Consider the following 11,790-nt stretch of genomic DNA (forward strand, 5'->3'; position numbering starts at 1 on the left):
AAATAATATTAAGTTCTTAATTTCCTCAGGGATAACTTACTGCAAGTCAGTAACGTGAATTTAAAATATTCCCTCATTTTATCTGTCGCTAAAATGACAGGACATGGAAAAAAAACACATCTTTTATAAAAGTTGTTTGACATAATTAAAATGGCAAGTTTCTAGGCAAATGTATTTACCATTTAGGTATGCAAGACCCTAGATTACTGGACAGCATGATGAGTTATGTCTCTTTTTTCAAAGTTGGTACACAGCACGCTGTAATTTATCCCTAACTTAGGGGCCACTGCAACTAAGGTAACTCAGAGCAAGAACTGTATCTTTATTCAACATGGGGGGCCTTGCAGTACTCAGTACATGCCTCACCTACAGGAGGTGCTGGGTAAACACTAAGTAGAAGAAGCCCAGTACTAAGAGACTATATGACTATATTGAGTAAAATGATTTTTCCCAAATTTTAAAGAAACTGGCCCTTCAGAGTTTCCATTTCTTATATTCATTTGTTTGTATGTTCTTTTGTTGGTATATTAAATCATTCAATCCACTAAGTGAGTGCCCAGGACATGCAAAGTGAAGTGCTGTGCATTGTGAAAGAAACAAAGACAAATCATACAGAGATCATGTCCTCAAAAAGTCCACAGTTTAATAACACATCTGTAGCACCTACATGAATACTTCAAATACAAGACACACCTCAATGCCACATGAAGGGTAGATACTCGTGCAGACTATATGGTAGCTACTGGCTACGTGTAGCCATTGAACACTTGAAATCTGGCTTATCCAAGTTGAGATGTACAGGAAGTATCCAGTACACACTGACTATGAAGACTTAACATGAAAAAAAATGTAAAATAGCTCATTAAATTGTTTTATATTGATTATATATTAAAATTATAACATTTGGCATAAATATAATGTTTAAATAAAGTATTAAAATTAAATAAAATATTTAAATTACTCAAACTTGTTTCTTTTTAACATTTTAATGCAGTTACTAGAAAATAAAAAATTATTTATGTGGCTCATATTATATTTCTGTTTATATTTCACATCTGTAAGTGATTATAGATGTTTAGAAATCTTAGCAATTACTTCCCACATTGAGGGAGAGGGGGTAGGGGATCAAAAGAGACTTACTGGAGATGGCATTTGAGCTGAATTGCTTTCTCAAGCTTAGACCCATAGAAGAAGTGCAGGCAGAGGTTTCAGGAGGAACAAACTTGAGTTTGGCATTATCCATGACCACTTCCAACAACCTGATCAAGATCTAGCTTTAAGGGGCTCCAGGTTAATATCAACATACCTACTTCCCACCTTTCATTCATTTAAATGTGTTCATCTTCAAAGAATTCTCATTAAGTTGCATTTCACATTTGGTTTTTATACTGTCACCATGGACTCTATGACATGGAATATGAGCTACATTTTAACAACGAAGAAAACAACATTTGGAGATTACTGGTAAAACACTGAGGTCACAAAGCCAGTATGTGCTGGAACTAAGATTAGAACATAACATTTTTGAGTAGTTCTCCTTAGGCTCTTTCTCATGTATCATACTGCTTTCCTCTCAAAGGATCCCTCTCTCTGAAGTGGTTTTGTGATCAATCCAATAGCCTAGAATTCCTCCAGGTAGACTTCATTTTGGGCTCAGGCACCTGCTGTAAACCCCTGAGATGGAGTCAGCTACTACGGTGGCCCTAGCTATCCTGAGATAAACCCAAGCTGCAGGTCTAAGCCAACTATTCCCAATAAATAAGAGAAGAAGGAAAATGCTGTCCTCAAGTACCTGCTACATACTAAGCACTGTGCTTGGACTTTGTGTACCCGGTCTCATTTTTATTTTGCAGCAACCTTTGGGAATAAATATTATTAAATTGTTTTAGGACTGTAGATTTCCTGCAACAGCTCATAATGCTGACATAAACAGACCATTCACTATCCTCAAAGTCTCACTTTGTTTTTCTGGGCTCATGGAATCCTCCTGGCAGATAAACCTCAGAATCCTCTTGGGATTAATATCTATGAAGTCTGAGCTACAGTCTAAAATGGTAACTGCCTCATCCATTTGCATGCATACCCGTATCATCACCCTACAATTATTAACAGCTATCTATGAGCTAAGCAATATACCAAGGATTTTCTATATCCACATAACTACACCCTGAGGAAGGTCCAAATATTTTTCCCATTTTACAGGTAAGCAGACAGTTGAAAAAAGGTTGTCACTTGCCCACAGTCAGGCAATGGTAAATGGCAGAACTGGGATTCAATCGCTCGACCATCTGTCTCCAAAGCCCAAGTTCTTTACCACTGTATTATGCTGATTCCCATTATTCTGCAATACCCTGAGCAAACTGAGAGCCACTGAAAGGGACCATAGGATTGTACCAACTAGATATATCTGCAGAAATGCCACTTCATGGGATAAAGAGAGTTGAACAGCTGGTTTATCATCACCCTCCCACAACATTTTGCTAGGCAAAGTGGGACAGCATAGCCTTTGCTCCTTACTGGAATGGTTTGTTGATTTGGCCCTTACAGCCTGAGGACTTTGGAATGAGGTTCCCGAATTTTGCCTTAATGCCTATTTTGAAGACTCCATACAACCACATTAGGCCTCTCACTGTATGCTCATGTACATAAAAAGAAACCAAGTGACTAACTGCAGATCACACCACAGACTAGTGACAAAGAATGATTAGAATTCTCTGCCCCCAAGTTAGTGGCCTGATACCCAGCCTACAGTACAATACTACTTTCCCAGAGATTAGAAGGCAATACCTCTGTTTCTGATCCTCCATATGCTAGACAATCCTGACAATCTACTGTGGTTTCATGCCCCAACTGTTCTTATATTACCATCGACCCTGATGATTGCATAGGGAATGAATTTTGTGGTAATGACATGTTCCAGACCTAGGATAGGATAAGTAATTCACACCACCCCCATATGTGGGTTCTGGCTTCACAGGCTAGCAGGGGAGTTATCAGACTTTATATGATTTTACACATGTTTCTGCTGACTCCGAAATGGACATAAAATATAGAATCGCATGCTGGGACACAGCAGAGTTTTTGAAACTCCCTCAGGGAGTCTTTGTTCCTAAATCAGTGACTGGATGTTACATGCTCACGTGCAAGTGTATGCTTGTGTATGTGTGTACAAAATGCACTGGTTTGGGTTATAGAATAAGCCATTTGGAAATCACTGAAGGATAATCCCATGTAATTGCTAATGTTATATTAAAATAGTGCTGATTTCATAATGCTCTTTATTTGACTTAGCTTTTTCATATCATTATGCTTTAAAAAAAAAAAATAAAGCCCTAGTGAAATTTATGGCCATATCTGGCTTCTTTCTCTGTGTCTGTGACGCACGTAACACTGCAATTTACATTTACCTGATCTCCATGAAGCTAGACATTTACCAGTACCTCAACAGACCTTTCTCAGAGAGTAAACAGATGACAGATATTGCTTAAGCCCTTCGTGTAGCAGAACTATAATAATAATTGTTTTAATCATAATAAGGATAGCTTATGTTTACTGAGTGCTTACCAGGTACCAAGCACTGTGAGAGGCACTTTACAGGATCTTCAAAACAACTTTATAATTTAGATGCAATTAATAGCCACATATCAGTAATAAGGAAATAGATGCCTTATAAGTAGTAGTATTAGCTCATAAATCAAGCTAACTCCAGAGAATATGCTTTAAATCACTATGCAAAATTATCAAGAAGGTCAAGGCCATGTTATTTAGTCTCTTAGAAACAGATACATGGGGATCTGGATTTCTGGACTTAAAATGTTTTAAAATACAGTTGAAAGAATAATTCCTATTTGGGCATGAGCTATGCTCCATCTTGAAGATTCAAACTGCAAATGTGAGCACAACTGCAAAGCACCAAGACAGGACACACTGAGAACCATCACTGAGACCTCTCAGCTGAAGGCTCAGATTTCACATCATATGCTAAAGAGGCCACTACTGCCCATAAATCATATCTGAAGAAGACTATTAGCTGCACATGTTCCAGAACAACATTAAAAACAATCTGACTTGTTTGCACATAGCAGTAAAATATAAAAAAAACCAAAGCACACACACCAAAAGTTAGGGTCATCAAATTAAAATACATTCTGTCCTAAAAGTTTCTGAGTTTACAGTTCTAGCTATAACTAGTTTACAAGTAACTTCTAAATTTCAGTCACTTGTTGGAGGGGAAAAAAACCATGTAAATAGCAACCTACAAGATCTTAGGAGATACATGTGAGGGCATCTATGCTTGTGTTTGAACACACATGTGTGCATTTTCATAGGCTGTATTTATAATCACAATAACTTATGACCATGTTTTCCCAGATCTAAGACTAGGAAATGCAACCCACTCAACTGACAGCCAAATCTGCAGAACAGATGTGACCCAAAAAGTGGGCAGTTTTAGTGTTAATTCTGCTGTCCTCTTTAACGTGTAAGACTGTTCCTTTTCCGAAAAATAAAGTCTGAGTCCATAGTTCATAGTCCTTGCCAAGATTCTCTCAGTACAAACAGCTCCCAAACTAAATTACACAAAATTCTGAACATCCCTGTTTACCTCCAATAAATGTCCTCCCAGGAGTCCACTGGTAACATGCATGCAGCAATGTTCTGTTTCTTTTCTAAATAGTTTCATATACCTGAGTCCTATTGTGTTGCCTCTGTGATGTTAACCCTGGAAATTGTGGACGGATATTTGACCAGCTTATAAAATAAACAAATTTTCTGTGGACTGCATCAAGAATCAGTGGGCTACTGATCATTCTGAAGGGTAACTTTCAATAATTTAGATTGGACAAACCATTGGCCTCTAGGGTTCTGCCAAAGCATCCCACTTGGACTCCACACAAAAAAGAAGAGATAGCAGAGACTCTTCTGCCCTAATTTCCTGGCCCTTCTGGCGTCAATCTGGAGAGGTCTAAATGAAGAGGCCTGAATTCTCAAAGGATCTACACCACTGCCATGTTTCCAAACCCTTTTGGCACATTTTTATATCATGGCTTGGCCTCATACATTAAAGAATTTAACCATTTCAAACCATTTTTCCATCCAGTTCCTATTAGAGGTTTCATTTTTTTAAAACAGCAGATATCCTCAAAAGCAACTACTAACTCAATTCTCTAAGTGTTTTGATTACATTGAAAGACATTCCCAGAGATTATAAATTTATATCGCCAAACATACTTCTTGTTGTAATTTTCATATTGTCTTCATAAAACTGTTTAACTATGTATATTATGAAATCATGCTGACAGTGCTAAAATCAAAACTCTTTGAACAATGACCATTATACATCCTTGATTCATATCAGGATTCAGGAAGTAACATCAAAATAATTACATAGGACTTCATTCATTCATTAGTTCAATCAGCAAATATTTCTGAGATTATGTCATGTATTATGTAATATTCTAGAAACAAAAATAAATTGCTGATTTTCCTCTTCTAAAGATATACAGAATAAAGTAACTTGTAAATAAACAAATGCAGTGAAGTATTACAGGTGTTATGATTGATCTTCAGGATATACTGAGACCCGAAAGGAGAGAATAATCAGTCCTCTCTTTAACGGGAGAGGAATGATATTATACAAATGTAACGGAAAATGAAAAACAAACACACAGTCACATCTCCTCTAATTAAGAGGAGATTGGGCAGCTGCAACCCTGAATTACAGAGTTTTTCTAAGAATTTGATGTGGCCCAATTTAAATCATTTCAAAATTTTTACCAATTCTTTGTGTAAGCAAAAGAGGATGTCAGAAGATAATCCTGTTATCTACTCATACTATTAATCTAATATTTTGTGCAAGGCAAGACACAGTATAGAATCCGAACATCAGACAGGGGGAACCGAATGTTCTCTGGATGATTACGTAAAGTGCTGCAAGCAGATAACATTGACTGAACACATTGATCACCTACTGTGGATCAGGTGTGTTTCCTGTGGGGGCCCCAATTCACACTTCACCACAGTGTGATGCACTAACAATAGATGTACTTAAAATCAATCTTTCTGTTTTTCCAGTATAATTGGAATTGTTTTAAAAAACAATTTCTTATATTCAATTTTCAACCTTTTTACAGTTTTATTTCTTCTTGGAATGTTATTATTCTGCACATAATTAATTCGGGTAATGGAATAGTGTGGGATGCTGTAGTGTTACTTTGATATTCATTAACTGAAGAGTGATATATGATCTGATTAGTGGAATTGATAGATAACCAGTTGTTTAGAACGGTACTTTTTGTTCGCCACTCTGTTTGATTTGGCTCAGCAGTTTTATTCTGTGTCTCAAACTCTATGCATCCTTCAAGTATCGTTCCGTGATTTTTTTTTGTATCCTTACAATGTCTGTCAGACAATGTAAAAAGACAGCCGAAAGTGACACTAGTAGAGATGATGAAGTGATCCATGTTAGAAGAAGGTACATAAATAAAATTTTGTCAAGTTCAAGCTCAGAGAATGAGGAGAAAGATGATGTTGAAATTGAAAACACTGAGGAGGCTTTAGAACACTTAGTTGTAGAGAAAGAAATAGATGATCTTGATGATGGTGCACTGGACAATACTTAGTAGAAAGAGTTTACTGGCAGACAAAAGTCATATATATATATTGACAGGAAAAAGTGGACTTCTGACAGAATTCCCTTGTGCTATCAGCCCAGGCGAAGTTCTTTTGCTATTTTTATATGATTAAATAAAAACCTTCTGGTAAAGGAGACAAACAGATATGCAGAACAAAAATTGTTTCAACATCTGAATACAGAATATAGTTGAATAAAGAAGTGGAAACCAACTTCTGAAGAAATTTAAAAATTCCTTGCTCCTCTGATTTGGATGGGTCTAGTGAAACCAGTATCTATGACTAAATATTGGTCAAAAGATTTCCTTTAAAATTTCACATTGCTGCATACCATAATGTTTTGTAATTGTTTTGAATTATTATTATGAAATTTACACTTTGCAAAGAATGAAATGATTGAAATATGTGATAGGCTTGGAAAACTATTACCATTGATTAACACTTTGAACATTATCAAAAAATTTTTTCACCAGGCCCAGATCTCATAATCGATGAGACAATGGTTCCTTGGAAGGGAAGGCTTATATTTAAGCAATATATACAAAATAAGACACACAAGTATGGAATAAAATTAAGTTATGTTCAACTGAAGGTTATACATGGTTGATAAAAATATATTCTGGATGAGAAACTAGTAGAGTCAGGCAAATTGGATTAGTTTAAAATGTTTGCAGTGAGCTTGCAGAAAAATTACTGAATGAAGGACGTAACTTGTATGTAGATAACTTCTACTCCGGCTATGAATTGGCCCTAAAATTTTTGAGTTTGAAAACTCTTGTTGTTGGGACTGTACAGCATAATAAAAAGTTGATGTCAAAAGATGTTATGTCCTATCCTCTAAAAAGAAATGGTGTAGCAAGAAGACAACACCCTGAAATGGAAAGATGTTTAAGATATAAGAATACTTCCAGCAAAACATGCATCCATGATGGTGTCCAATTCAAATTCATCTGCTCATCGCCATAATCTTACAAAAATGAAGCCACTAGCCATACTTGATTATAATAAAGGAAAGTGTAGCATTGATAGAAGTGACCAGATGGTTTTGTATGCAATGACATTATGAAAAACTATCAAATGGTACCAGAAATTAGTACTACATCTACTTATTGGGATTTCTGTTCTAAATGCACATCCCAGGCAAAGGCAAATAAAAAAATTAAAATATCAGAATATAGGGAAATTTTAGTTAAGGAATGGTTATATTCTCCAAATATTAGGTCCAATAATATGCAAAGGGATAAAGGAGAAGCAACTTACAATCTACAAATTAGAAAAAATCCACAAGCAAAACAATCAGAAGAATGTGCATCTTCTGTTATCAGAAAAGCAGGCAAAATTTGGAGTGGTAACAATCTAGAAAAAAATGTAAAAAAACAGGAACATATTGTCCTAGATGTCCCAAAACACCACAGAGTTGTATAAACTGTTTCAGCAAATATCATAAGAAAGTAAAGCAATATTACATCATTTTGTTCAAAAGAAAATATTTTTATCTGCATATATACTTATATGTTGTTACTATTAAGTACTTACATTACAAATGAAAACTGTTGCAAATTACTTGTAAAAACCTGCATAATTGGATGAAGGAAAGCGTCACCCATATGTGGGTGACAGGGCCCCTGAGGAAACAACTGTCACCCAGATTTGGGTGACATGGAGATCAACATGTTAAGGAAAATCTTTCTCTGCCTTAATAGGGAATTAGACTGCACTATCTCTGAGAATTATGATTTGATCAAGGAAACATGTGTGTGTGTGTGTGTTCTATCCAAAGCTGCCAGTAGGAAACTCGAAGAATTCAAGAAGAATTGGAAGGAGAAGGACATATCTTTATCACACACTAGCAGAGAGACCCTGAAGTGTGCCTGGATTGGGACACGGGACTGACACATATGGTGATGCAGGCTGTGTAACACAAAACTCCAGGGCTTGCTTTTCATGATATGACATCTTTAAAGTGATGAAAGAAAACAACTGTCAACCTAGAATTCTACATCCAGGAAAATATTTTTCAAAAATGAAGGCAAAATAAAGATTGTTGGGACAAACAAAAGCTGAGAGATTCATCACCAACAGAACTGCACTACAGGAAGTTCTTCAGGCAGAAAGAAAATAATACCAGATGGAAATTTGGATTTGCACAAAGGAATAAAGAGGACCAGGGACAGTAAATGTGTAAGTAAACATAAAGAACTTAAAAAATCTTTTTAAAAAGTAAATAAATAGCTAAAGCAATAATAATAACATTCTATCATTGGTCTTATATATAAAATACTACAAAGGATGAGGGATGAAAATGAACAAATACTGTTGTAAGATTCTTATGCTAAATATGAAGTGGTATAATATTATTTAAAGGCAAACTGTGATAATTAAAGATGTGTACTATAAGTTCTACTGCAACTACCAAAAATATGAAATAAAGAGGAATTAAGGTATAACCAATAAGCCAACAGTAGAGAAAGTGCAATCATCCAAAATATGTAGTTCATCAAAATAAGGCAAGAGGGAAAAGGGAACAAAGGAAATACAGGTTAAGTCAAAAACAAATAGCAAGGTGACAGATTTAAGCAGAACTACAACCACCACATTAAATGTAAATGGCCTAAACATTCCAATTAAAAGGCAGAGATCATCAGATTGGTTAATAAGGCAAAACTCAATGATATGCTGTTTCCAAGAAACTCACTTTAAAAAAAAAGACTCAAATAGGTTAAAAGTAAAAGGATGTAAATATATACACTATGCAAACAGTAAGCATAAGAAAGCTAAAGTGGTTATATTTATATCAGAGAAAGTAAACTTCAGAACAAGAAATATCAGGGATAAACAGGGACATTTAATAATGATAAAGGAGTCAAGAGGCCATAATAATTACAAATATATAAGCATCTTAAAAAACAGTGTTTGAAAATATGTGAAGCAAAAACCAACAGACATTAAAAGAAGAAATAGACAGCCCACAATTATAGTCAAAAGTTTCAACATATCCTCTCTCAATAATTGATAGCACAAGTAGACAAAAATTAGTAAGGATAAAAATGAGGGGGAGCAAATTATAAAATTCAAGAATGTGAACTTGTCTCGAAATAACTGGGGAAGACAGGTCATTTGAATGAGACAGTAAGTTTAGTTACAAGATGAAAGGTAATCTCTGGAGTTACACAGTACACAGCCTACACTGCCATATGTGACAGACTCATTTCCCAGTCTAGGCACACTTCAGGGCCTCTCTGTTAGAGAGTAATAAAGATATGTCTTCATCCTCAGAACCTTCTTGAATCCCTTCCGAATTCTTTAGTTTCTCATTGGTAACTTTGGATAGACACACACCCACAGATTTCCTTGAGCAAATAATAATTCTCAGAGACAGTGCAGTCTCTAACCAGGGCAAGCCATATTATATAACAACACACAGTAGTGATTTCCCAAAATCTGGGTTTTTGTTTAGCATAACACTACAGAGGCTTCAGCAAAAAGTCATAAAGTGAACACTGGATTTCCAGTCACTGCTTGAGGTAAGGGTAGAAGGCCTAGCCACCTTCCCTTGATTTGGGACAGTTCTAAAAGTTCAAACTCCAGGGCTCTTCTTGGAGACAGCTGTGCCCTCTGTAATAATGGCATCTTGCTTCCTTCACTTTGTGTTGTTCCTAAGAGCACTCTCCAACTAACTTCCTACATGCATATCTCCATCTTATAATCGGCTTCACAGGGAACAAAACCTAAGATACAGAGAAATGATAGAGATATGAGAGAATATAACCAAGTCAGAGAGATCAAACACACCAGTGTTTAAGGAATGGGTAGAAGAAAAAGGGACAGAATATATTGAAAGGGAAAAGCCATAGAAATTAAGAATAAATAGTGGCAAGGAGAAGAGAATTATAAGAAGACTCTGTTATCTGACTGTTAATTTGGCAACTGTATACCAGGGTCAGAAGAGGATAAGCCTGGATTTGGGAGTTTCAGCGTATAAATATGACAAGATACCATGCCAAGTTAAAGTCAGGAAAGAAGAATACGAAGAAGAATACACTATAACTCTAGTCAATGACATGCGTGCTAAAGGGCTTAAGAGTGGAGTATGCTGAAGCTTGTGACTTACTTGGAATTGAATGGATTAATGGCTAGATGGAGGGATAGACAGATAAAGAAAATATAAGAAAACATTAATTACAGAATTCAGGGGCTAGGTATATGGATATGCCCTATAGAGTTTTTTCAACTTTTCTGAATGATTGAAAATTTTATAATAAAATGTTGGGGCGGTAGAAAGGAGGATCCATTGAACCTGACATTGGGTAAATTGATGACATTTTCTGAAAAGTTTTAGTGCAGTGTGGAGATGTGTGTAGGCACAGATTACAGTGGGTTTAAGAATGAACAGGATTCACCTTTTTTCAGGCAGCGAGGAAGATGGCAGACATTCAGACTGAGCATGCCTACCAAAAGCAGCCGATCATCTTTCAAAATAAGAAAAGGGTCCTGCTTGGAGAAACCAGCAAAGAGAAGCTCCCATGATACTACAAGAACATCGGTCTGGGCTTCAAGACACCCAAAGAGTCCACTGAGGGTACCTAAATTGACAAGAAATGCCCTTTTACTGCTGATGGCTCTGTTCCAGGGCGGATCCTGTCTTGCGTGGTGACCAAGATGAAGATGCAGTGGACCATCGTCATCTGCCGAGACTAACTTCACTACATCCGAAAATACAATCACTTCGAGAAGTGCCATAAGAACATGTCCATGCACTTTTTCCCCTGCTTCAGGAACGTTCAGATTGGCGACATTGTCACAGTGGGCAAGTGCCGGCCCCTGAGCAAGACTGTGCGCTTCAACATGCTCAAGGTCACCAAGGCTGCTGGCACCAAGAAGCAATTACAGAAGTTCTGAGACTGGACCCCTCTGCCCGCTGCACCAAACAAAAGAAAGTTATTTTTCCCAGTTACAGGCCAAAAAGGAAAAAAAAATGAACAGAATTCCAAAAAGTGTAAACTGTTTAACTGTCGACATTTTTCCTCAAGAAACCTGACTGCTGAGAGAAAGAGACAGATAGGACTACAGATAGAGAAAGATGCGGGATTGAAAGAGGTGATTTTTGTTTGTTTTCTTGTTCTGTTTGTTTTGTTTTGTTTTGTTTTAAAAGAGAGACTT

At 36.4% G+C, this 11,790-nt stretch overlaps 1 pseudogene; it reads left to right on the plus strand.

Annotated features, from left to right (window-relative positions):
• Positions 1–8,278: 8,278 nt before the first annotated feature.
• Positions 8,279–11,589, plus strand: LOC102523418 (annotated as a pseudogene).
• The last annotated feature ends 201 nt before the right edge of the window (positions 11,590–11,790 follow it).

This window comes from Camelus ferus, chromosome 3 (assembly GCF_009834535.1).
Source record: "Camelus ferus isolate YT-003-E chromosome 3, BCGSAC_Cfer_1.0, whole genome shotgun sequence".
Lineage (NCBI taxonomy): Eukaryota > Metazoa > Chordata > Mammalia > Artiodactyla > Camelidae > Camelus > Camelus ferus.